The sequence below is a fragment of the Saccopteryx bilineata genome, chromosome 2 (genome assembly GCF_036850765.1).
Source record: "Saccopteryx bilineata isolate mSacBil1 chromosome 2, mSacBil1_pri_phased_curated, whole genome shotgun sequence".
Taxonomy (NCBI): Eukaryota; Metazoa; Chordata; class Mammalia; order Chiroptera; family Emballonuridae; genus Saccopteryx; species Saccopteryx bilineata.
Genome location: NC_089491.1, coordinates 350,466,311 through 350,478,246, shown reverse-complemented (window position 1 = coordinate 350,478,246; position 11,936 = coordinate 350,466,311). Strand labels below are relative to the sequence as shown.

The following is an 11,936-nucleotide window of genomic DNA, read 5'->3' as shown; positions in this document are numbered from 1 at the left end:
TTACAGAGACAGAGAGTGAGTCAGAGAGAGGGATAGACAGGGACAGACAGACAGGAACGAAGAGAGATGAGAAGCATCAATCATTAGTTTTTCATTGCGCGTTACAACACCTTAGTTGTTCATTGATTGCTTTCTTATATGTGCCTTGACCATGGGCCTTCAGCAGATCGAGTAACCCCTTGCTGGAGCCAGTGACCTTGGGTTCAAGATGGTGAGCTTTTCCTCAAACCAGATGAGCCCGCGCTCAAGCTGGCGACCTCAGGGTCTTGAACCCGGGTCTTCTGCATCCCAGTCCGACGCTCTATCCACTGCCTGGTCAGACATAAAAAATTTTTAATAAATAAAAAGAAAAATAAGGAGACTTGAGTTGGACCCTCTGCCTCGCCACCCCTGCCCAGCCTCCTGCGTCATGGCATCCAAGAAGACCTTCAAGCATCTCTGTACCTTCGAACAAAGTAGTCTGACTTATCTGAAAGCCGCATCCGACCAAAATCCCAGTGATAATAGAACAAGAGAGAAAAGCAGCTTCCTGTACTGGATAAAACCAAGTTTCTTGTACCTGATCATGTCCACATGAGTGAGCTCAACAAGATAATTAGAAGACACTTACAGCTCAGCTAATCAAGCCTCTTTCTGTTAGTGAATGGACACAGCATGGTGAGCATGTCCACACTGAATTGAAAAGTATATGAAAGTGAGAAGGATGAAGGTAGATTCTTGAAGATGGTATATGCCTCTCAGGAGACAGCTGGAATGAAATTGGTGGTGTAAGACAAGAAAAATGCATCTGTTCTAGAATTTTTTAAACCCTTACAAAAGGAGGGGGGAAAAAAAGAATGTTAACTGAGATTGACTGGTTCATCTAATCACAGATCATCAAAACAGTCCTGCTCCTGCCTAGGAATTTTAGAAAGTTGTTTTGTGCTTCAAGCAGAAAAACTGAGCTCTAAATGAGCACATTCCACTTTGGAAAACTGTATTATTTATTTAACCTAGGCTGTCTTGTTTTCAAATTTACCAGTTTAAAAATAAAATACTTTGCATTCTAAAAACAAATGAGACTTCACCTATTAATCCGAATTTCCAGCTTCTCTTGAAAAACTGAAAGATCAGGCAATGTAAGCACATAAGTTGGTTAGGGCTATAACCACCTGGGGCTCCTTAGATAGGTAAGCTCTCCAGTTCACCACAGTCCCCACCACTCCCTACAGTCTTATCCCCTGCTGCCCCCATCCAGGTACCTCATCCACCTGGCCCATCTATAGACTGTTTGTATTTAAGATCCTTTCTCTAGAGAGTATCATTTGCTACAAAGTATATAGTTTGATAGCTATACAAATATTTACTTCATTTTCCTGACTGGAAAACAGACCGGTACATTTGAAGACAAAACAGGAAAGAATGACAATGCTATAAGGACTGTTCCCATCATTTCAACTACTTTACAACTTCATTCTCCCGCCACCCTTTTCCTTTTCAAACAAGCCTGAGACGCAGCGGGGCTTTCCTTGCAGCTACTCCGCCTTCCTCCACCCGCTCCATCTCCTGGAGTTGTTTGCCTCAAACTCGGGACGGCTGTCTCCCCCTCCCCTTACCGTTTCCTAGCTGCCCTTGAAAACAACCACCTTGGCCCCTTTTTGTTTTTAGAATTTTACTGCTAATCACTACAGGGAAACAGACAGGAAATAACAATAAGGAGGAAATTACAAAGTTTACAGAAGCCTTATAGCTCTTATAGTTATACTCCCTGATTCCGTTAATGAGGTGGCACCTGGAAGTGTCCTGTTTTTATTCTCAGGTAGATTCTCAGAGCTGGTAGATAATGTAGAAGAGGCCTAAAGATTCTACAGGATACCGACATGGCCTCGAAAAAACAGGAACCATTAGGTGGCAGCACAGGGTGCATCTTTTCATGTCCTTCTACAGTAGGCTGGCAGATATGAGGCACCAAATTGTCTAGAATGGACAACTCAGTACAGGATCAGGGCAAGCATTTGGGTGAGACTAGAAAGAGGATAAGAGCCAGCCAAGAGACTCCCGGTCACACTATGTTGTCACCTCGCCAGGTGTGGAATTCTTATCTCCTGTGCCTTTCCCTGATATGTTGATTAGAATCACAGACTGTTAGGGCAGATAAGAATCTTCCCACCTAACACCTTGATGTCATAGTCAGGTAAACCAAGGTCCTGCTAGACGTGACTCATCCTGCTGTCTTCATGCCATGAATCCAGTCAGATGTCCTTGCAGCTTCGCTAGGGCCGGTTTATCCTTCTGGTATGTCCCTCCTGGTTAAAAAGTATTTGTTGAAATCTGCTTATTATAAAGACTAATTCTCCTTCGTTTGAAGGTAAAACTAAGGCGTTCTTTGCCTCTGACAGAGCAGTACTTGACACAGGAAACAGAGCCTTCCTGGACACAGGGACACAAAGTGAGCTCAATTTCTGCCTCCACCTACCCACCCGCCTGGGAGAGAAGTTAGGGCCCTGGTCCAGGAGGGGCATTATGTCGCTGGTCACTCTGTGTGGCTTGCGTGCATGCCCATTGACAGGAGCAGCTGGTATAATTGGGGCTCTTATCAGGCAAAAGTATCCTCACATGACAGGGCTGGGCCATGCACACCCAAATAACTTGCCAATCCTCTCAAATTATATTAGTAAAGCCACTCGTAACTCTAGAATTTAAACACGAATTTAAACATCGGCACTAGAACAAAATCATGTCCTTGGGCTCCAGTTAGCTTGGAGGAGGACAGTTTAGTGATCAAAAGGAAAAGGGCTTACTGGCTTGAGGGGGTCAGGCCTCAGAAGAGAAACTTCCCTGGGGACGACTATCAAATATAAAATTTAGCCTGACCAGGTGGTGGCGCAGTGGATAGAGCGTCAGACTGGGATGTGGAGGACTCAGGTTCAAGATCCCGAGGTCACCAGCTTGAGCACGGGCTCGTCTGGTTTGAGCAAAGCTCACCAGCTTGGACCTAAGGTCGCTGGCTTGAGCAAGGGGTTACTCAGTCTGCTGAAGCCCCACGGTCAAGGTACATATGAGAAAGCAATCAATGAACAACTAAGGTGTCGCAACAAAAAATTAATGATTGATGCTTCTCATCTCTCTCCGTTCCTGTTTGTCTGTCCCTATCTGACTCTCTCTCTGCCTCTGTAAAAAATAAAATAAAATAAAATAAAATAAAATAAAATAAAATAAAATAAAATAAAATAAAATTTAGTCGTTTATGTCAAAGCACCATACTGGGTAGTTATAGGGTCTTGCCACTCAGATGGTGCTCTTCACCCAGTGGCTAGTTAGAAGTGTGGAATCACACTCTTCTTCTTCTGTAATGACCCTTTGAAGCCCCAAGGCACCTTACCTCATTCCTAGCTCAGAAGGTCTTACATAAAACCTTGTTCCCTTTCTGTCTCTGAACCTCTCGTGCATATGGGATCTCTGATTCTCTCATGTATGTGCTGTTCATATACATATGTATGTATTAAATATGATTTTTCTCTTGCTAAAAAAAGAAAATAAAATGCCGACTCCTGGGCCTAACCTATTCCTACTGAGTCAGTGTCTTCATTTTGACAAGATCCCCTGTTGATTGCTATGCACATTAAAGTTTGAGAAACACTGCTTTAGGACACCCTAGAGAGAGGCCAAAACCAACAAGAGACAAACATTTCCTCCTCCAGTAGTCCCTACCTCAAGGTCCTGATAGAGTGGTTTAGGAGCACACACCACACATGTGAAAATGTCATGAAAATGGCCATAAAGAAATGTGTCATTAATGCCATGTGGGCTGCCCCAGGACAAAACAAACACATATTTTGAGAAGGTACAAAAGAATGATTTCAGTTAAGAGGGACCAGTCCGGCCTAACCAGGTGGAGGGGCAGTGGATAGAACGTTGGACTGGGATGCCGAGGATTCAGGTTCGAAACCCCGAGGTTGCCAGCTTGAGAGCGGGCTCATCTGGTTTGAGCAAAAGCTCACCAGCTTGGACCCAAGGTCTCTGGCTAGATCAAGGGGTTACTCGGTCTGCTGAAGGCCCGTGGTCAAGGCACATATGAAAAAGCAATCAATGAACAACTAAGGTGTCGCAATGTGCAAGGAAAAACTAATGATTGATGCTTCTAATCTCTCTGTTCCTGTCTGTCCCTATCTATCCCTCTCTCTGACTCTCTCTCTGTCTCTGTTAAAAAAAAAAAAAAAAAAAAAAAAGAGGGACCAGTCCCGGGCAGTATTCCCACAGGTGGTGAGATTTTGATAAGCATGTGTGAATAGAGAGGAAAAGGACAGGGAAGGGCATTTCAAGTGGACAGATCAGGATAAACCTAGGAGGAAGCAAATGGTAAATTCCAGGCAGTGGCCTACAAATATTTTATTATCTCATGCACAACCCAGACTTTCGTTGGCTCTTTCCAGCACATCATACGTTACTGTGGCTTTACATTTATATAACCTCATCACATGTTACGGATTTTGGTTTAGTCAGTGGTTCTTCTGGGAATTCTTCAGATGTGTTCAATAACATGCTAACTTCTTTCTTTGGAGTGAAACAGGCAGGTCCTTACCCTTTCCTTTCTTGTGCAATTCGCTGTGATTTCTAGTTCCTCTTTTATAATCAGGTAATAGGACATTCCTTACATGTGGACTCTCCTAAATTGCTAGGACCTTTCTAATGCAGTGCAAATCTTCTCTGTAAAGCTCTTAATCAGATCTCATAAACGATTAGCCCCAATGTGTTTTCAGTTTCTAGATCAGTGGTTTTCAAAGTGTGTGCCAGGACGCACTGGTGCGCCCTAGAAGATTTCCAGATGCGCCCTATGGTATTCCAGAGAAATATGTGCCTGTTGGGGATCAAAAAACTAACAGGGTTTTTGGAGTTTAGATTTTTGGGGGGCAGGGGTGTGGAGAATTGTCTGTAGCTGACAGTCTGCCCAACCTCCCACCTCACTTGCCTGATTAGGTTGCAAAAGGCTGTTAAGCTGTGGTGCTGGATTGTTTACACTACCCCATGTTCCCCAGAAAGACCGGAGGCAAGTTTCTTCTATCCTTTGTTTGGTGTAAATTTAAGGTGATATGTATGGTGGGGTTTTCCTGCACTCAACACAATTAAGAATAAAAAGAGAGGAATTCTTCAATGTATTGACAAGGAAATGAGAGTTTGCCTTTCAAATATATGCCCTAACATTGAAGAAATTGCTAGGACACATCAGGCTCATGTTTCTCATAAACACAAGAATGAAAAGACTTAACACATTGATGCCGAGACCTGCTGAATTTACTAAATCTTACTAAGAATGCATCTATATATATAAAAAGATAGCCTGACCAGGCGGTGGCGCAGTGGATAGAGTGTCAGACTGGGATGCAGAGGACCCAGGTTCGAGACCCCAAGGTTGCCAGCTTGAGCGCAGGCTCATCTGGTTTGAGCAAAATCCCACCAGCTTGAACCCAAGGTCGCTGGCTCCAGCAAGGGGTTACTTGGTCTGCTGAAGGCCTGCGGTCAAGGCACATATGAGAAAGCAATCAATGAACAACTAAGGTGTTGCAACACGCAATGAAAAACTAATGATTGATGCTTCTCATCTCTCTCCATTCCTGTCTGTCTGTCCCTGTCTATCCCTCTCTCTGACTCACTCTCTGTCTCTGTAAAAAAAAAAAAAAAAAAAAAAAAAAAGATAACTTTTTTGTTATTTTTTAACCCCTCTTTTATACAAATTCTAAAAAGCATAACTAAAAAATGTAACATAAAAATGTTTTTAATGTCAGAATAAATTTAATTTTGTCGTATTTATTTTGTTTAATTACCATAAAAGCATGCTTGGGCTTTATATATTTTTTCTTTAATATTTGACTTATTATAACATTTCCAGAAATTTGTATATAGTGTACCTACAATTATTTTTAGAATTTTAAATTTGCCCTGACTTCAAAAAGTTTGAAAACCACTGTTCTAGATAAAGTTAATCATCCTTGAGTATGGACCAGGAATTAACATAAAAATGGGGAACTTGTGCCCTGGACAGATAGCTCAGTTGGTGAGAGCATCGTCCTGAAGTGCAGAGGTTGCTGGTTCGATCCTTGGACAGGGTACCTATAGGAACAGATGTTCCTGTTTCTCTCTTGCTCTCTCCCTTCCTTTCTCTAAAAAAAAAACAACAACAAAAAAAAACTTTTTAAAAAAAGAGGGAACTTGCTTGTTCCCCTATTGTTATGTCTAGATTTAGTTTACAGAACAAAAGTGATTGCCCAGAAGATGAAACCCAAAGTTTCAGTGTTTATTTTCCAAATGGGCTGGTGTAACTGTAACCCTCTCCTCTCCATACACGTATCTGATAACCAGAAGGGTTGTGCTGGAATGAAATAGTAGGAAGAGCCTGTCCCCACAGATTCCTGAGGCAGTACCAAGTAAGCTGGAGGCTCCAGCAGAGAAATTAGATCATTTTGAGGAGACGACATACTTGACACAATTCTTCAGAGTAACACGACCGTAAGTTCAGGGACTCTTCCCCTTCCCTGAAGGGGGAACTTGTTGTGTGTCCCTGAAATCAGGATGTTGCCCTGAGTCCATCCACATGGGTATCCATCTGCCCCTTGGCTTGAGACCTGCACATTTCTTTGCCCAGCAACACTCTGGTGGAGGAACTCAATTGCCCAGAGACGAGCCAACTGCCGTCTCTGTCAGAGCCCATCAGCAAGCAGCTTGTCACCAGCTGCCCAGTGCACTCGGAGAAAATGGTTTCTGTATTCAGAGATAATTTGGGTTGATAGGAATAGCATCAGGGGAAGACAAAGGCAGCACCAAATCAATACTTGAGCTTCACAAATTAATGTCTTGGCCCTGGCTCTGAGTTTATATTCAGGAGGCCATTGCTCCCAGACAGAGACATTAAATGGAACAGACACTTCGCTCCCAACAACAGCAAATTCCCTTTTTTTTTTTTTAAAAGAGGAGCCAACTAGAGACTTGATACGTTAAAGAAAATCCATCAAGAACATTCATTAACTGCGAATTTTATAATGTTTATTGTGGCACGCTTCTAGGAATGAATGCGGAGAAGCTGGGAGTGGGGAGTACACGCCCGGCAGGAATGCTGGTTGTTAGAGTAAGTCTTCTGACACCCACGTTCAAGGCAGCGATACTCACAATAGCAAAAACATAGGAGCGACCCAGGTGTCCACTGACAAGTGAATAGTAAACAAAATGTGGCATATATGAGGGAATATTGTACAGCCTTAAAAAGGAAGGAAATTCTGATACAAACTACAGCATGTATGAAACTTGAAGACAATATGCTACATGAAATAAGTCGGTCACAAAAGGAAAAACAATGGTCAGCAGGGGCTGTGGGAAGGGGGCAATGGGAGTTTCAGTTTGAGAAGATGAAAAAGTTCGAGAGCTTGATGGTGGTGATGGTGTACAACCCATGTGACTATACTTATTGCTACTGAACTACACTTAAAAATATTTAAATGGTAAAATTATGTTATGTATATTTTGCCGCAATAGGAAAAAAAACAACAACACAAAACACCCTGATCTTTTCATCAACGAGCCAGAGAGCAAGCCCTTCATTTACAGAGATCTTAAGCCTGGCCTGTGGTGGCGCAGTGGATAAAGCGTTGACCTGGAATGCTGAGGTTGCTATTCAAAATCCTGGGCTTGCCTGACCAGGTGGTGGCTCAGGTTATAGAGCATCAGACTGGGATGCGGAAAACCCAGGTTCGAGACCCCGAGGTCGCCAGCTTGAGCGAGGGCTCATCTGGTTTGAGCAAAAAAAAAAAAAGAAAAAAAAAAAAGCTCACCAGCTTGAGCCCAAGCTCACTGGCTCGAGCAAGGGGTTACTTGGTCTGCTGAAGGCACACGGTCAAGGCACGTATGAGAAAGCAATCAATGAACAATTAAGGTGTCGCAATGTGCAACGAAAAATTGATGCTTTTCATCTCTCCGTTTCTGTCTGTCTGTCCCTATCTATTCCTCAATCTGACTCTCTCGCTGTAAAAAAAAAAAAAAAAAAAATCCTGGGCTTGCCTGGTCTAAGGCACATATGGGAGTTGAAGCTTCCTGCTCCTCCCCTCTTTCTCTTTCTCTCTCTCAATTTCTTTCTCTATCTCTCTATCTCACTCCTTTCTAAAATGAATGAATGAATAAATAAATAATTTAAAAAAATAAAGAGATCTTAATATCATTGGTTCCAAGGAGACTTCTTGGAAATGTTCAACAGGGTACAAAACATTTAACCCCTAATTGAGGTTACTTTTGGACATAAATGTGTAATCATAGAGGCTGACAAACTGATTACATATCAGCCATGATTGCAACTTGGTTACATAAAATTTATCAGCCAAGCTGTTTTCCTATCTTGTAGATCAGGGCTTTTCAGACATGACCCAGGCATCTGGGTAAAAATGTAGATTCTAGTGTGGTAGGTTTGGGGAGGGGCTTGAGATTCTGCTTCTCTAACTAGGTCCCTGGTATTGCTGATTCTTCAGGTCCAGGGACCCCATTTTAAGTATCAAGAGTGTTTGGGCCCTGGCCGGTTGGCTCAGTGGTAGAGCGTCGGCCTGGCGTGCAGGAGTCCCGGGTTCGATTCCCGGCCAGGGCACACAGGAGAAGCACCCATCTGCTTCTCCACCCCTCCCCCTCTCCTTCCTCTCTGTCTCTCTCTTCCCCTCCCGCAGCCAAGGCTCCATTGGAGCAAAGTTGGCCCGGGCACAGAGGATGGCTCTGTGGCCTCTGCCTCAGGCGCTAGAATGGCTCTGATTGTGGCAGAGCATCGCTCCGTGGTGGGCGTGCCGGGTGGATCCCGGTCAGGCACATGCTGGAGTCTGTCTGACTGCCTCCCCGTTTCCAGCTTCGGAAAAATACAAAAAAAAAAAAAAAAAAAAAGAGTGTTTGGATTTGCCTGACCAGGCGGTGGCGCAGTGGATAGAGCGTCAGGCTGGGATGCGGAGGATCCAGGTTCGAAATCCTGAGGTCGCCAGCTTGAGCATGGGCTCAACTGGTTTGACCAAAAGCTCATCAGCTTGAGCCCAAGGTCACTGGCTCAAGCAAGGGGTTACTCCATCTGCTGAAGGCCCACGGTCAAGGCACATATGAGAAAGCAATCAATGAACAACTAAGGTGTCGCAACGAAAAATTGATGATTGATGCTTCTCACCTCTCTCCGTTCTTTTCTGTCTCTCTCTCTCTCTCTCTCTCTCTGTCTCTGTAAAAAAAAAAAAAAAGTGTTAGGATTTCAGTTAGGACTGGAAGTAATAGCTCCCCCTCATTAAAACGGAGCACAGGGCCTGACCAGGCAGTAGCGCAGTGGATAGAGCATTGGACTGAGATGCGGAGGACCCAAGTTCAAGACCCCGAGGTCGCCAGCTTGAGCACGGGCTCATCTGGTTTGAGCAAAGTTCCCTAGCTTGGACCCAGGGTCACTGGCTTGAGCAAGGGGTTACTAGGTCTGCTGAAGGCCTGTGGTCAAGGCACATATGAGAAAGCAATCAATGAACTAAGGTGTTGCAACGGAAGACTGATGATTGATGCTTCTCATCTCTCTGTGTTCCTGTCTGTCCCTCTCTCTGACTCTGTCTCTGTAAAAAAAAACAAAACCAAAAAACAAACAAACCCCAAAACCAAAAAAACAACAACTGAGCACAAGCATCTTCAGGCTTCAATGGAAGGAGAGTCTCTGGGTGATAATAATTATTTTGGAATTCTCTCACTTTGATTCTTACTGCCATCAAAAGTCAGGTCTCAAGGATCTACGACTCTTCTTCTTCAGCCCAAGCAAAACAAACTATAAATAAATCCCTTGCCCTTTATGTGTGGGGCAGATAAAGTGAATTTTCCAAAATCATGCTTCTAAGAAGGAAGAAAAGAGGGAAGAATCTGGGTGGAAGACATGCAGTAACACACACATACATGTGTGCGCATGCGCATGCACACAATGGGAAAAAGAAAAAAAAGCAGCACGCAGTCTAGCTGAGTTTGCCTGCTTGGGCCTTGTGCCAAGTGTATAGCTTTGCTTAATAAACTGCTCACTCTGCTTAAACACTTGAAGGAAGGAAGGAAGAAGAGAGAGAGAGGAAGAGAGAGAGAGAGAGAGAGAGAGAAAGAAAGAAAGAAAGAAAGAAAGAAAGAAAGAAAGAAAGAAAGAAAGAAAGAAAGAAAGAAAGAAAGGAGAAAGAAAGAAAGAGAAAAAACAAGTCTTCCTTTGAAGTCTTCTAAGAATCCTCTGTGGCTCTCCATTGCCTCCAGGCTAGAAAGGCTCATAGGATGAGATCCCAGTCCATCTCCTGCCTTTCCCCTCCATATTCAGCCATAATGAACCCTGTTCTTCCTTACCTTTACAGTTGCTCTCCCTTTGATCTGGAACTCATCCCCTCCTGTATCACCTGCCTCAGGCATCATCTCTTCTGGAAAGATTTCTCTAACCACGTTGTTACCTTCCCTTCCTCCCCTCTGTGTAGGGTTGTCCTTCTGTCTTCAGGGGCTTGCAGTGCTTACCTCTAACATAGCACTTGACAGTATATATATTATTTTTTTAAATCTTATTTTTATTAATTTTAATGCAGTGACATTGATAAATCAGGGCACATATGTTCAGAGAAAACATATCCAGATTATTTTGACATTTGATTATGCTGCATACCCCTCACCCAAAGTAAAATTGTCTTCTGTCACCTTCTATCTGGTTTTCTTTGTGCCCCTCCCCTCCCCTTACCCCCTCTCTCTCCTTCCTCTCCCTCTCCCCACCCCTCCACCCCACCCTCTGTTACCATCACATTCTTGTCCATGTCTCTGAGTCTCATTTTTATGTCCCATTTATGTATGGGTTCATATAGTTCTTAGTTTTTTCTCTGATTTACTTATTTCACGCCGTATAATGTTATCAAGGTCCATCCATGTTATTGTAAATGATCCAATGTCATCATTTCTTATGGCTGAGTAGTATTCCATAGTATATATGTACCATAGCTTTTTAATCCACTCGTCCTCTGACGGACACTTGGGCTGTTTCCAGATCTTTGCTATTGTAAACAATGCTGCTATAAACATGGGGGTGCATTTCTCCTTCTGGAACTGTTCTATGGTGTCCTTGGGGTATATTCCTAAAAGTGGGATGGCTGGGTCAAAAGGCAGTTCGATTTTTAATTTTTTGAGGAATCTCCATACTGTTTTCCACAGAGGCTGCACCAGTCTGCATTCTCACCAGCAGTGCAGGAGGGTTCCCTTTTCTCCACATCCTCGCCAGCATTTATTGTGTTGTTTTGTTGATCAGCGCCATTCTGACCGGTGTGAGGTGATATCTCATTGTGGTTTTAATTTGCATTTCTCTAATGATTAGTGATGTTGAGCATTTTTTCATATGCCTACTGGCCATCTGTATATCCTCTTTGGAGAAGTGTCTATTCATTTCTTTTGCCCATTTTTTGATTGGACTGTTTGTCTTTCTGATGTTGAGATTTACAAGTTCTTTATAAATTTTGGTTATTAACCCCTTATCAGAGGTACTGTCAAATATATTCTCCCATTGTGTAGTTTGTCTTTTTATTCTGTTCTTATTGTCTTTGGCTGTGCAAAACTTTTTAGTTTGATATAGTCCCATTTGTTTATCCTGTTTTTTATTTCCCTTGCCCGTGGAGATAAATCAGCGAATATATCACTGTGAGAGATGTCGGAGAGCTTACTGCCTATGTTTTCTTCTAAGATGCTTATGGTTTCATGCCTTACATTTAAGTCTTTTATCCATTTTGAGTTTATTTTTGTGAATGGTGTGAGTTGGTAGTCTAGTTTCATTTTTTTGCAGGTTGCTGTCCAATTTTCCCAACACCATTTGTTGAAGAGGCTGTCTTTACTCCATTGTATTTCCTTACCTCCTTTGTCAAATATCAGTTGTTCATAGAGCTGTGGGTTTATTTCTGGGTTCTCTGTTCTGTTCCATTGATCTA

At 43.0% G+C, this 11,936-nt stretch overlaps 1 pseudogene; it reads left to right on the top strand.

Moving 5' to 3' along the window:
• Positions 1-409: 409 nt before the first annotated feature.
• On the top strand, positions 410-771 carry LOC136323477 (microtubule-associated proteins 1A/1B light chain 3B pseudogene; annotated as a pseudogene).
• Positions 772-11,936: the final 11,165 nt, after the last annotated feature.